This window comes from Periplaneta americana, chromosome 10, assembly GCF_040183065.1.
Source record: "Periplaneta americana isolate PAMFEO1 chromosome 10, P.americana_PAMFEO1_priV1, whole genome shotgun sequence".
NCBI classification, from domain to species: domain Eukaryota; kingdom Metazoa; phylum Arthropoda; class Insecta; order Blattodea; family Blattidae; genus Periplaneta; species Periplaneta americana.
Window position 1 is genome coordinate 2,610,708 of NC_091126.1, and position 12,496 is coordinate 2,623,203.

Consider the following 12,496-nt stretch of genomic DNA (forward strand, 5'->3'; position numbering starts at 1 on the left):
CCAGTAAGATATTCATACATCTATTGCCAGTACTGTCTAATTCAGCGGTCATCAGCACAGAGCACCCTGGGGCTAGTGTCTCTTACCCGCGGAGAACACACTGCTCTATGGTGCAATCGTAGCTGCTAGCGGCTATGCTCTCTACCTCTTCCTCCTGCACACGGGATGGCTCCGCTTACCCTTTACCCATTTCAGTAAGTGCTGATGATCACTGGTCTAATTGATATTCTAGGATTTGAATGTTAACGTCTTCAACAATGATTTGATTGCTTGTGTCTTTTGAATTAGACAAAAATAGTTTAAAAATTCATTTATACAACTGTTTGGAGACCTGTATATCATCACCGCAATGGAGAATTGAGTATTGTTAAATAAAAATTCAGATGCATAGAATTACATTGTGGGATATCTACATGTAATATTGTGACATGAATGTTATTTTCACAGTATACAATTAAACTATCGCATTTATTTTATTTAGGCTATTAGTTTTGAGAAACTTTTTATAACCTGGTAAATCATACCCAGAGTCATGATTTAACCAGGTGTCTGTCAGTATACTGAAATCAAGAGGATTAGCAAAATTTTGCACAGTGATACAGAATTCCAGGAAATATTTATTTAAACTGCGTTTATTTAAGTGAAACAATTTAAAATCGTATAAAGAGTTACCAATGTAACTGTTGCAAGAGTCAACGTCTCTCAAAATTTTTGTGCGAGAGTTATTATTGGTGGAATAGTAATTTGGTTTTTATTAAACCATCCATTGCTGAGAAAATATTAACATTAACAAAAAGCAAAACAGAAATAGTAAGACAATTACAAGGTAATTAAATTTTGAACAGAATTGATCTTATAGGCAGGGCTTGTTTCATCTTTGCGAATAATGTCTTACAATCCCACCTCCACACAAATCTGTACCCTTCCTGACTGGCTGTCTCTCTTGTCACGGGTAACAACTGTCAAATGTTCTGTGGCCGTAAACCTCTCAGTGGGTAGCAAAGGGTTTATCCTTTGTAGTGGAATTCCTGGACCTTCCGAGTGTTTCCTTGCTTCCATCTTGAACTTGTGGAGCCACGTGTCTAAACTTGGCCTTTTGTGGAATTTGATGATAAAAGGCTTCATCTTGCAGGTAGCCTTTTTACCATGCTTAGGTCCTACGATGACTTGTGAAATATTTTAACAATCGTAGGCACAGATCCTTCAGGAGTTTCTGGAATCCCGAAGACTACACATGTATTGTTGTAGTTCATGGATCACGCACTGCACTCTGTGTTATTTTCAAACATTCTTTTGTCTTAGACAGCTCTCCACTTATTTGACACGAACCACACTGATTGTTGTCATCTCTGACTGTATGGATGATTTGAACTCATCAAACATTTGTTGTAGAGTAGAGATTACTTTGCTGTCCTCACTCAGTTCATTTCCACTTTCACTTCCCACTTTGCGGTTATTTCTTGTTCTACCCATTGTAAAAGATGTTACTAAAAAAGAAAACATGTGCGCTTTCAACAGCAGTCTGACTGGGATTTGTGATTCTTAGATCATATTGTACAAAAGTTATTGTGCCATTAGGTTTATGCTCAATTCTCGAATTTCCGATATAATTGTGTTTGTGTTACAGCAACTGTGTTATATCGGCCAATATGCATTTGAAGATCACTGGAATGTACTTTGCAATGCCAGCATCAAAAGGGGCCCAGGCACAGGAGCCAACGGGCAGGGGGCAATCGAATGATGTGTAAATAGAAATCATTGTTTTATTATACAGAGAAGGAAACACAGCTAACACCCTTCAGAATATTCCCCCAAGGCTTCCAAACATCTTTGCCAATGACCGTCATCAATGTGTACCACCTGTCGTAGAAAAGCTGTTACAAAGTGCTTCCCACACAGCAGCGGAGTGTTAGCTGCAGTGTGGGCTGTAGCATTATCATGGAGGATTATGTGGTACTTCTGCGAACTTAATTAATACATGTGCTTGCTTTAGTTTTGTGTACTGTATTCACTTATACAGAGTGTAAACACTAATTGTATTGTAATCTAAGCTATTACATTTATAATTAAATGATTCACAAATGAAAGTTATGTGATAATAATATATTCCTCATGCATCTACGACAGAGGCAGAGAGGTCTTGCAAAGCTGCGCTGAGTTTTGAGTGGTGGAAACGCATGAACTAAGTCTTGTGAAAAGCATTAGGCCAATAGCATATTTGATGAATTTTTGTATTATTTCATGAAATGTTTTGTTGTCACTTTCCGTTAATTATAATTAAGGTTTTTGATAATAAACCAAATAAATCAATTAATAAATTATTTAAAATGAATTAAATGCAATTAGAAATAAAGTTATGGCATTACGATTACTTACAATTACTGCTACAATTAACAGCAAAAAGAATGGGCCATAGACAATTTCTAAGTTCCAGATACATAACATTGGGCATGCTCATCTCATCAAAGCCATAGTTCACCAGGTAACACTTAATTAAACTATTTAAATTTGCTGCATTTTGTTTAAGAATCTAAAATATGTTATAAAATCGAATGGAGGGTTGATTCTAGAAACTTCAGAGCCTCTGAAGAGTGAAATAATAATAAAATTACTAATACAAAATCAACCCAAGCGAATATGAACAGGATATGCATGTATTATGCCGAAACGGTATTAACAATCTCAGTAGCGTAAGTCATTACGGCATTGGTCTATTGAACGAGTTAATAGTAGTAGCTCGAGGTTCGATTCTCCCACAATCTTCTTTTTTTAATTACAAATTCGCCATCATATGTCTCGCAAATCTATATTTATGTGGCGATATCTCTTAGAATATGCCAAAACTCTAATAAATAATAAACCTCCCTCCCTCTCTCTTCCAAGTAATACTCTTGTCTGTTAATAAAACGTTCTGTCCCGTCATTACGCTTGAAGATGGCAGAGAGACAACTCCATCAACAATACCCTGGTTCGCGTACGTTACTGCGTCGATGGCGGCCAGAGAGATTGGAGTCCTATTGTCAACTGCTAAGCTGTGAGCTAAATTTTTATCGAGAATGGTGAAGTTGTGAATCGTCCCATTCCTGGTTGGTCACGCATCTCTACAAGAGAAGAGGGCGCCATATTATTGAGAGAAGTTGAGAACCACCCCTTTAGAACTGCCTCGCAATTCAAGATGGCGTCCAACTTTCCAGGTTCCCCACACACTGTGAGGAGACGTTTTTTCAGAGAGTGTGGCATACGGTGTCGTGGAGCTGTGAGGAGAGAACATTTGACGATGGAGCATGCAGTGGACTATCTAGCATATGCTACTCTCCGACAGGACTTTGATTGGAGAAATGTCATTTTCTCTGACGAGGTAATTGTCTCCAGTAGCAACGATGGTCATGCCCTAGTTTATCCTATGGATGGTCACTGATACGATGAATGCTTCATGAGACGACTTAACAGATCAGGGCCCGTGAGCGTCGCATATGTCACATGATAGGGCATGCACGATTGGTTTATGGCAGAAGTCTACGAACACATTTTGGCAAATGTAATGATCCCTTCTGCCCGAGAACACTATCCAGAAGGAACACTTTTCTTTCAGCAGGATAATCACCCGGTACACACCGCCAACCGGATTCAAAGATGGGTTATGAGGAGGCCTGATGTCGACCTGGTCGACTGGCCTCCAAAATTACTAGATATGAATCCGATTGAATATTTGTGGGCTACAGTCAAATGGACCCTATGCTCGAATTGGGCAGAAAAACCACTCGTTCGGACAGCTGACGAATTGTGGGACAGAGTTCTAGATGCGTGGGAGGAGGTGGCTATGAATTTAGACCTGTTCCATAATCTTGTGGACTCCATGCCACGCAGAATAAGGGCAGTTGTTGACGCAGGTGGTTTGTGGACGAGATACTAGTCCCCACCACAGGTCTTTTTTGTTAATATATTAACAAATTGTTTGTTTTGTGTTTATTTAATTATTTAGTTATGTTTGTTATGCGTCCGGTTTTTAGGATGTGAAACAAGTATTTTTGTTACTCTCGACTCCACAAGTAAGGAACCCTGGCCTCACACCACTTCTACACAGATGACAATGACAGGCCAGTTAGGGGAAGTTGTCTCAGGTGTTGCCATATTTGCTCTTGGCTGGACTCTTTAAATATATTTTCTTTTGCAACTGATTGGATTCCTTTCAGTGTATCGATGCTTCCTATTTACGAACAAATTAAATCAGTTGCATAGTAATATTGTTGTTATTATTATTATTATTATTATTATTATTATTATTATTATTATTACTATTACTACAACAGGTCAACATCGAGTGGTTAGCATATCTGTCATTAGATTAAGAAAAGTAAACAATATGTTGTTAAGTCTACTGTATATGCTACAGGCTATGCCTAAGTTAGTAAACATGATTAGGTTCTATTATAAGTTATTTGCTACACAAAAATAACACTGAAAACTTTGATAAGGTGCATTGTCACATACGATTACAGAGGGGTCCTGTAGCATTTTCAGGACACTGTTTTCGAACCACTCTTCGAAAACTGCAGAGTTCATTGTGCCATGAGGCGCATCTGCCATTTTCTTGTAACAGCTAGAGCACCATCTATGAAACCGAAACGCTCCCACAGTGCACAATAACATTTCTGTCATCTTTTGTACCACACAGTTTTCGTAGTCGTCTGTTAAGTTTTTCATGCGACACATTATGACTGTCGTACCAGGTTTCGACTAAATACACATCATTGTAGCCATGTGAACGCAACTCTTATCTGTTCTAGATACGAATAGCTCCAGGCAATGATGTTACTGGCTTCGGCTGTAGTGAGTTTTCTTTACACTGTCTTATATAAAAACCCCATACTTCGGAGTAATCTACGAACAGTACTTTTCCATAAGGAAATTCATAGTCAGTGCCACTAGTTTTCTCGCGCATAGCATGCGTTACGGACATTCAGCTCTTGTACGGTAGCACTCGTACGAGATCATGTGTAAAATAATTGGTTTTTCAAAAGGACTTCCCTTTTTTTCCGGAATGTGATAACTTATGTAGATAGATCTTCAATATTTTATCTTCTCTTTATACTGCTTAAACTAAGACCTGTCGCCTCTTCCACCAATTGATTAATATTCCTTCTTTTCAAAACTCCACCATTATTCTTCTGATAAAGTTCTTAACACTTTGCACTATTAGTACACTTTGTTTTCGTAACTTCGCCCCCTTTCCTATTGGCGATTTATTACAATTCTTAAGCTTAGTCGGCTTCATTTCAGAAGAAGGCCCTGGTGGTGGCTGTGGAGGCACTTCATTATTATTATAGTTTATCCACAGCCGAAAGAAATTAAACATGGTAAATTCACTATCATACTGCTGAGAACCACAACGCGCTGTTACTAATATACAACAGAAACCGTAATGCAATGGCAGGAATATTCTTTCAAAAATGGAAAATTCACAACACAGCATTCTCGGCGGTCTCCTGGCGGTATCTTTGTTCACGATTTCACTAACTGCGGGAGCGTATCAGTCAGATTTATGGCTTCCTGAACTCAACCCTGCAACGGAGGTTCTTTACTTGTGAAACCAAGAGTATACAGACCAGGTCTCCCCTATTAATAGCCCACAGGTGATGGGCAATAATATTTTTACAAGGCAGGCATAATGAAGTTTATGAACAAATGCTATTTCACATTTAAAGTAATAAAGAAATTAAAGACTAAAATAAAAAAAAAATTACTGTACCAGGAAACAAGCTCACAACCTCTGGTACAGATGTCAGACATCTTACCACTGGGCTACACACAGCTCGTAAGATTGAATACATTGCAGACGGACGACTTTCGACGAAGAGAGAGTGCAGTGCGTTTACACGAGTGAACCACGTGATAGAACTTAGCATTTCTATCGACCAAGAGTCGGCCTGTTCTTTTTGCCGTTAAGTGTACATACAACTTACTTACAAATGGCTTCTAAGAAACCTGGCCAGAAGTTCATTGTCGTCCTCACATAAACCCACCATAGCTCCTTATCCTGAGCAAGATTAATTCAGTCCCTACCATCACATCCCACCTCCTCGAAATCTACTTTAATATTGTCCTCCCATCTACAACTTTGCCTCTCCAAAGGATTTTTCCCCTTCAGGTCTTCCAGCTAATACTCTATACGAATTTCTAGATTCCCCCATACATACTACATGCTCTGCCCATCTGAACCATCTGGATTTAATGTTCCTCATTATGTTAGGTGAAGAATACAATGTGTGCAGTTATGCATTGTGTAACTTTCCCCATTCTCCTGTAAGTTCATCCCTCTTAGTCCCACACATTTTCCTAAGCACTTTACACTCAAACGTCCTTAACCTCTCTTCCTCTCGCAAAGTGAGAGTCCAAGTTTCACAACCATACAGGACAACTGTAATACTGTGTAACTGTTTTGTAAATTCTAACTTCCAGCTGTTTCGAGAGCAGACTGAGTGATAAAAGCTTCTCAACCGAATAATAACATGCATGTCCCATATTTATTCTGGATTTCATTCCCTCCCAAGTGTCATTTATATTTGTTACTAACCACCAGTGTAGCTCAGTCAGCTAAGGTGCTTGCCTGCCGATCCGGAGTTGCGTTTGGGCACGAGTTCGATCCCTGCTTGGAATCATTACATCCTTGGGCTTTTTCCGAAGTTTTCCCCAACTGTAAGGCGAATGTCACGTAATCTGTGGCGAATCCTCGGCCTCGTCTCTTCAAATACCATCTCGCTACCATCAATCCCATCGACGCTAAATAACCTAGCAGTTGATACAGCGTCGTTAAATAACCAAGTAAAAAAATACATTTGTTACTTTTGCTCCAAGGTATTTGAAGTTTTCCACCTTTTCAAAGGATAAATATCCAATTTTTATATTTTCATTTCGTACTATGTTCTGGTCACGAGATATAATCATATACTTAGGTTTGGAAGTAAACCCCGAAAAAACGATCTTCTTACTTGCTTCAAGTAAAATTGCAGTGTTTTCTCTTATCGTTTGTGTATTTTCTCCTAACATAATCACGTCATCCACATAAAGAAACAGCTGATGTAACCCATTCAATTCCAAACCCTCTCTTTTCCTGGATTTTCCTAATTGTATATTCTAGAGCAAAGTTAAAATGTAAAGGTGATAGTGCATCTCCTTGCTTTAGCCCACAGTGAATTGGAAAAGCATCAGACAGAAACTGGTCTATACAGACTCTGATGTATGTTTCCCTGAGACATATTTTAATTTATCGAACTAGTTTCTTGGGAATACCAAATTCAATAATAATTTTATATAAAACTTCTCTCTTTACCGAGTCATATACCTTTTTGAAATCTGCGAATAATTGATGTACTGTGCCCTTATACTCCCATTTTTTCTCCAATATCTGTCGAATACAAAAAATCTTATCATTAGTCTATTTATTACGTCTAAAACCACATTGATGATCCCCAATAATTTCATCTACATAAGGAGTTAATCTTCTCAAAAGAATACCGTTATTGGACAAAATTTTATATGACATCAATAAAGTGATATTTCACGAAAGTTACTAAAGTTAGTCTTTTCGCCCATCTTAAAAATAGGTACAATTATCGATTCCTTCCATTGTTTGGGTACAATTTCATTTTCCCAAATAGCACGTATAAACTTATAAATTTTCACTAGATAATGCGTTTCCACCCTCTTGTATTATTAAATTTGATCGTTACCTGGAGACTTGTACTTTTTCATATTTTCTGTCACAATTTTGACTTCAGGAAGTGTGGATTCGGGTATAAATGGCTCAGCAGTTTATATTTGAATATCGTCCCGACCATTTCAATTTGGCCCATGTACATTTTTAATAGTTTCCCTAAATAGTTTTCCCATATGTTCAGGATGGAATGAGAATCTGCAAGCAAGTCACCATTCTCATCCTTGATCATGTTAATCCTTGCCTGATATCCTTTCTTAAATTCCTTTATGCCTTTATGTGAATCTCTAATGTTTTTATTCTTACTATTTTTTTCTACCGTATTGAGTATTTTCTTCAAGTAATCTCTCTTTTTGTTACTAAGTGTACAACCTGCTTCCCATCCTTCATAGAAATAATTATCTCTATTCGCCTAGACTGGAGCCTATAAGAATTTCAATTTTGCCTGTTTCCTTCTTTCTACTACTATGGAACAATCTTCATCAAACCACGGTTTCTTTTCCTTAGTTTCATAATAGCCTATGCTCTGCTCAGCTGCAATTTTGATATCTCTGATACTTTCCCACACACTATTAATACCGGTATGTAATTCCTCCTCAACTTCATCAGAACTTCCTAAAGTGGCAAATCTATTTGAAATTTCGACCTGATAATTTTGCTTAGTTTCCTCATCTTTTAATTTCGGAATATTGAATCTCCTAATATTAACTTGTTGCTCTACTCGCTTGGCTACTGATAGTCTTTCTCTTAATTCTCCATTTGCCAAATTATGGTCAGAATCACAGTCTACCCTCTGAAGGATCGAATGCCTGTTATACTAGTATGTCTTTGTTTATCTATCAAGATGTGATCTATTTGGTTTTGTGTCAGTCCATCTGGAGAAGTCCAAGTGTGTATATATATATATATATATATATATATATATATATATATATATATAAAATATACTCATTTGTGTGTGTTTTTTTTTTTTGTACTTTTGACAATTACACTTTTTGATGTAAAAAAGTTGACTAACCTAACTCCATTTTCTATTACTAGTTACGTGTAGGCTTTCTTGTCTAATAGTCGGTTTAAAAATATCCACCTGTCCTACTTTAGCATTGAAATACCTAATCGTTAATAAAGGAAATACTTTAAGAGTGAGTGAAGATCCTCCAATTTCACCCTACAAATTTAATAAATATTTCATTGAATATTCAACTAATATCAAAGCGGATATTTCTATTCCAGAGATATGTGCAGATAATGTATTATATAGTAAATTGGCCTGGATACAACATTTCATTGAAAGGAAATAACAAACAATGATATTTTAAAATGTGTCAATAAATTAAAACACTCTTAAGGAAAAGATTATTATGACATGTCAAATAATTTAATTTAACTAATTATGTAGTCTCTATGCTTTAACTCGATTTTATAACGATTTGTCAATTTTTTCTGTGTCCCTTGAAATATAGAGAATTGTTCTTGTCTATATAAAGAACAAGAAAGATGAACCTAGTAACTACAGACTAATTTTAAATACTATTGTGGGATTTAATCGATTAATCGATCAATTTGTGCTGTAAGATTAATTGATCAAAAATATTTAATTGAATAATCGAGTCAATTAAAATTAATTGGTTGTAGTTACTAATTATTATTTTGTTAATACAAACTCATACTAAAAATTCCAACAATATTTCCCTCTCAGAAATTGCTTACTTAAAAGCACAAGAGTACTGTTATTATCTGACTGTAAACCAGGTAAAGTAGGAAAAATCTTTGCACAAACACTTCAGAAAGAGATGGAAATATGGGGACAGTGACCTAGTCTAACTCTATTGAAAGTTGAAACACAATGCGGAACCCTTATTAAGTTTTATGGTTTTCCAAGAAAACTTCGACCTTGTTTTCAACTCATCTTCCTAGCATATGAAATACATACTTTTCTGGGATTCGTCCCCTTCATTCCTTTTAAAATAGCCATGTCTACACTATGTGCAAGTGAGAGCGTAACTACCTTCTTCTCTTTTTAAAATCTGGTAATTCGATTACAATAGGGCCCAGTCTTCTGTTCCGACCGCTGTAGTTTTGAAGTTGCAGTTTCTGTACTGAGCTTGTATATGAAGGTTGTATGTTTAGTTTGATAAAGAAGAAAAAAACAGTTTTCTGTGATAAGTGTAAACTCCATTATGTCATATGAGAATTTGAGAGGTAAACTCAGTGAAATGTTTGGATTTAAATTGAACGATCGTGGAGAAGTGTTTGACAGAAAAAAAGTTTTTTCGTGTTCAGTGATGCAGGAAACATTGTTACTAAACGTAGAGCGGCACTTAATTCGGAGCATGTGAATGCACTCACATGTTTAAAATCATGGATGAAGCAATATTAACTAGGTGAGTCTTCATACTTTTTGTTATTTATGTTTGTTTCAAAAATTGACAGAATAAATTATAAGCTCATAATAAATATGTTAGTAAGTAATTAAAATAGTTGTTTTGTAATATAACGATACAATATATACAGATATACAAGATTAATTTAATACTTATGCTTATCACCGAACACAAGTTAAATTTAACAATAATTGTGTATTACAGTATATTAAAACACTTTTTCAACTCGATCAAAACTCAATTAATCGATTAAATTAAAATAGTTAATCGATTAAATATTTTGATCGATCAGCAGCACTAATTTTAGACATACTGTTACCTATAATTTGAAAGTATTGGAATTGTTGATTAAAAGAATGATTTATGATTACTTAAAAATAATAGTATTTGTATGCTAATCAATATGGTTTTAGGTCTCGTTGCAATACAATGAATGCAGTGTTGCATCTTAACAAGCATACCATTATATTAGTAGCTTTTGAAAATTGACAATCACTTTACGGAATATTTTATAATCTTAGTAAAGCATTTGGTTTTATTGAACACGAGATTCTAATTGCAAAATGAAAATATTATGGCATCACAGATAATGACCTTTCATTATTTAACTCATGTCTTGTAATTAATAATAAGTCACTGATTAAATTTCCAACTTCTTTACTTTGTTAATATTTAGGATTTACCTTTGACTGTAAGGCTTCCATTTTTGAGCTTGCAAAATTCCATGAACACTGGATTTGCTGATACCAATCTCACGAGAATATTGCCTCATTGACTTTGGGGAATGTGCAAAAGCCTGCATGACTGCATCAACACTCACATTATTGGTGGAACTTCTCTTTCTTCCGCACCACCCTTTCAACACATCTTGCACCATTCCGTCGACTTCAAACTTGTCTCGGATTCTTGTGATAGTTAACCTTGTTGGTGGTTGTGTTCCAAATTCAACCCTCCAACATTGTTGAACTTCAACATTCTCCACTTTCCAATAACATTTCAGTATCCACTTACGTTCATCAAACGATAATTGCACCGCCATGTTTGTTTATAAACAGATGAACATGTTTCCATGCTTTCTACTGCCTTCTGAATCATAAACCGCAAAAATCGTATTTCTATTTCATTTCTTTGCTGTGAAATAGTATTTCAAAGAGTGTATACATCAATTTGGGATACTTTGTATATAAAAATCATCGCAAGTTCCAGTGTCTACAAACACTGCCATTCTCTCATTAAGAGAGAAAAAGTAATGACCAGGCTTAGAACTTAGTACCCGAAAAAAACAGTTAACTATGACTAGAATAATATAGACAGTGAATTCAGAGACCATCAGAGTCAGTGGGTGGACGGATGGGGGTTGGAAGGACAGGCACAGTAGCATGACAACAAAAGCAATACTTAGATTGTACACTCCAGTAAAATAATATTATGCTGGTGATTTACCTTATTCCTAAAGCAAATTACAAAAAATATTGGAATATTTTATGTACAATATATACACTATATACAACATGAGGTGAAGAACATACCTGATACACAATGTATATGCATATTGTAGCCGATCTCTATTGCCACTAGAGTCTTTCATTTCTCTTTTCTTAGTTGATGTTTACAGCGTTACAATGAACCACAACAGTCATTCTAAGTGTGTCAAATGTCAGTTTTCTCCTCTTTTCTGTAAAACAATTTTTGTACTGCAAAAAACCTCACATGACATGATTGGAGCAAAATGAAAATATGGTATATTATTGACATTTATGTGAGATATTTTAGATGCACTTTTCACGCAAAAGCATGTCCCTTATTCCACAGAAATATAAATAGGCACTGTTTTGTGAAATAACTTTATTTAGTTTCCATTTTACTAGTTAGGTAAGTGATCTTTTTGGTGTCTTGTTGATATTTTGGGGCATTTCATCGACTAGTTTTAAGGACTGTGTTATCTCTAGGCCTGAAGTTTGGAGCAGTGTGATTGTATAAGATAGACCCCTAAAGTTCTTCTGTATGAAATCCAAATTATGTTCCCATATTTCAAAGATTAGAGATTTTACTATCGGAGCATTCATTGCCATCAAGTGCATCAATCACAGTCTTAACATATTTATAGTATGTAGCGTAATAAAATGCTCCATTCAACCAAATTCCCCAGCGGGTTATTACTGGTTGCGGAGAAAAAGGAACGTTGGGTGCCAATTTCTTGAATGTTCAGGGTCTTGAAGGGACCTTCAGAAATATTTTTTGCAGTTTGCTATCAAACTATTCACACTGCAAAAGGAATCTCTTATTGCCTCAGCTACCCTATGACAGACATGTTAAGTGGATAATGTTGGGATACATAGTTTTAATAACTTTGCTGGCTTTCAGCATATATCGAACCGCGTTACTCACAAAAAGAAAC

General features: G+C 36.0%; 1 protein-coding gene across 8 annotated transcripts in view; it reads left to right on the forward strand.

The window, feature by feature from the left end:
* The window catches only part of LOC138707383 (ligand of Numb protein X 2-like), a 474,351-nt gene that overhangs the window by 377,157 nt on the left and 84,698 nt on the right, over positions 1-12,496 (forward strand). The gene's annotated exons all lie outside the window — the stretch shown is intronic.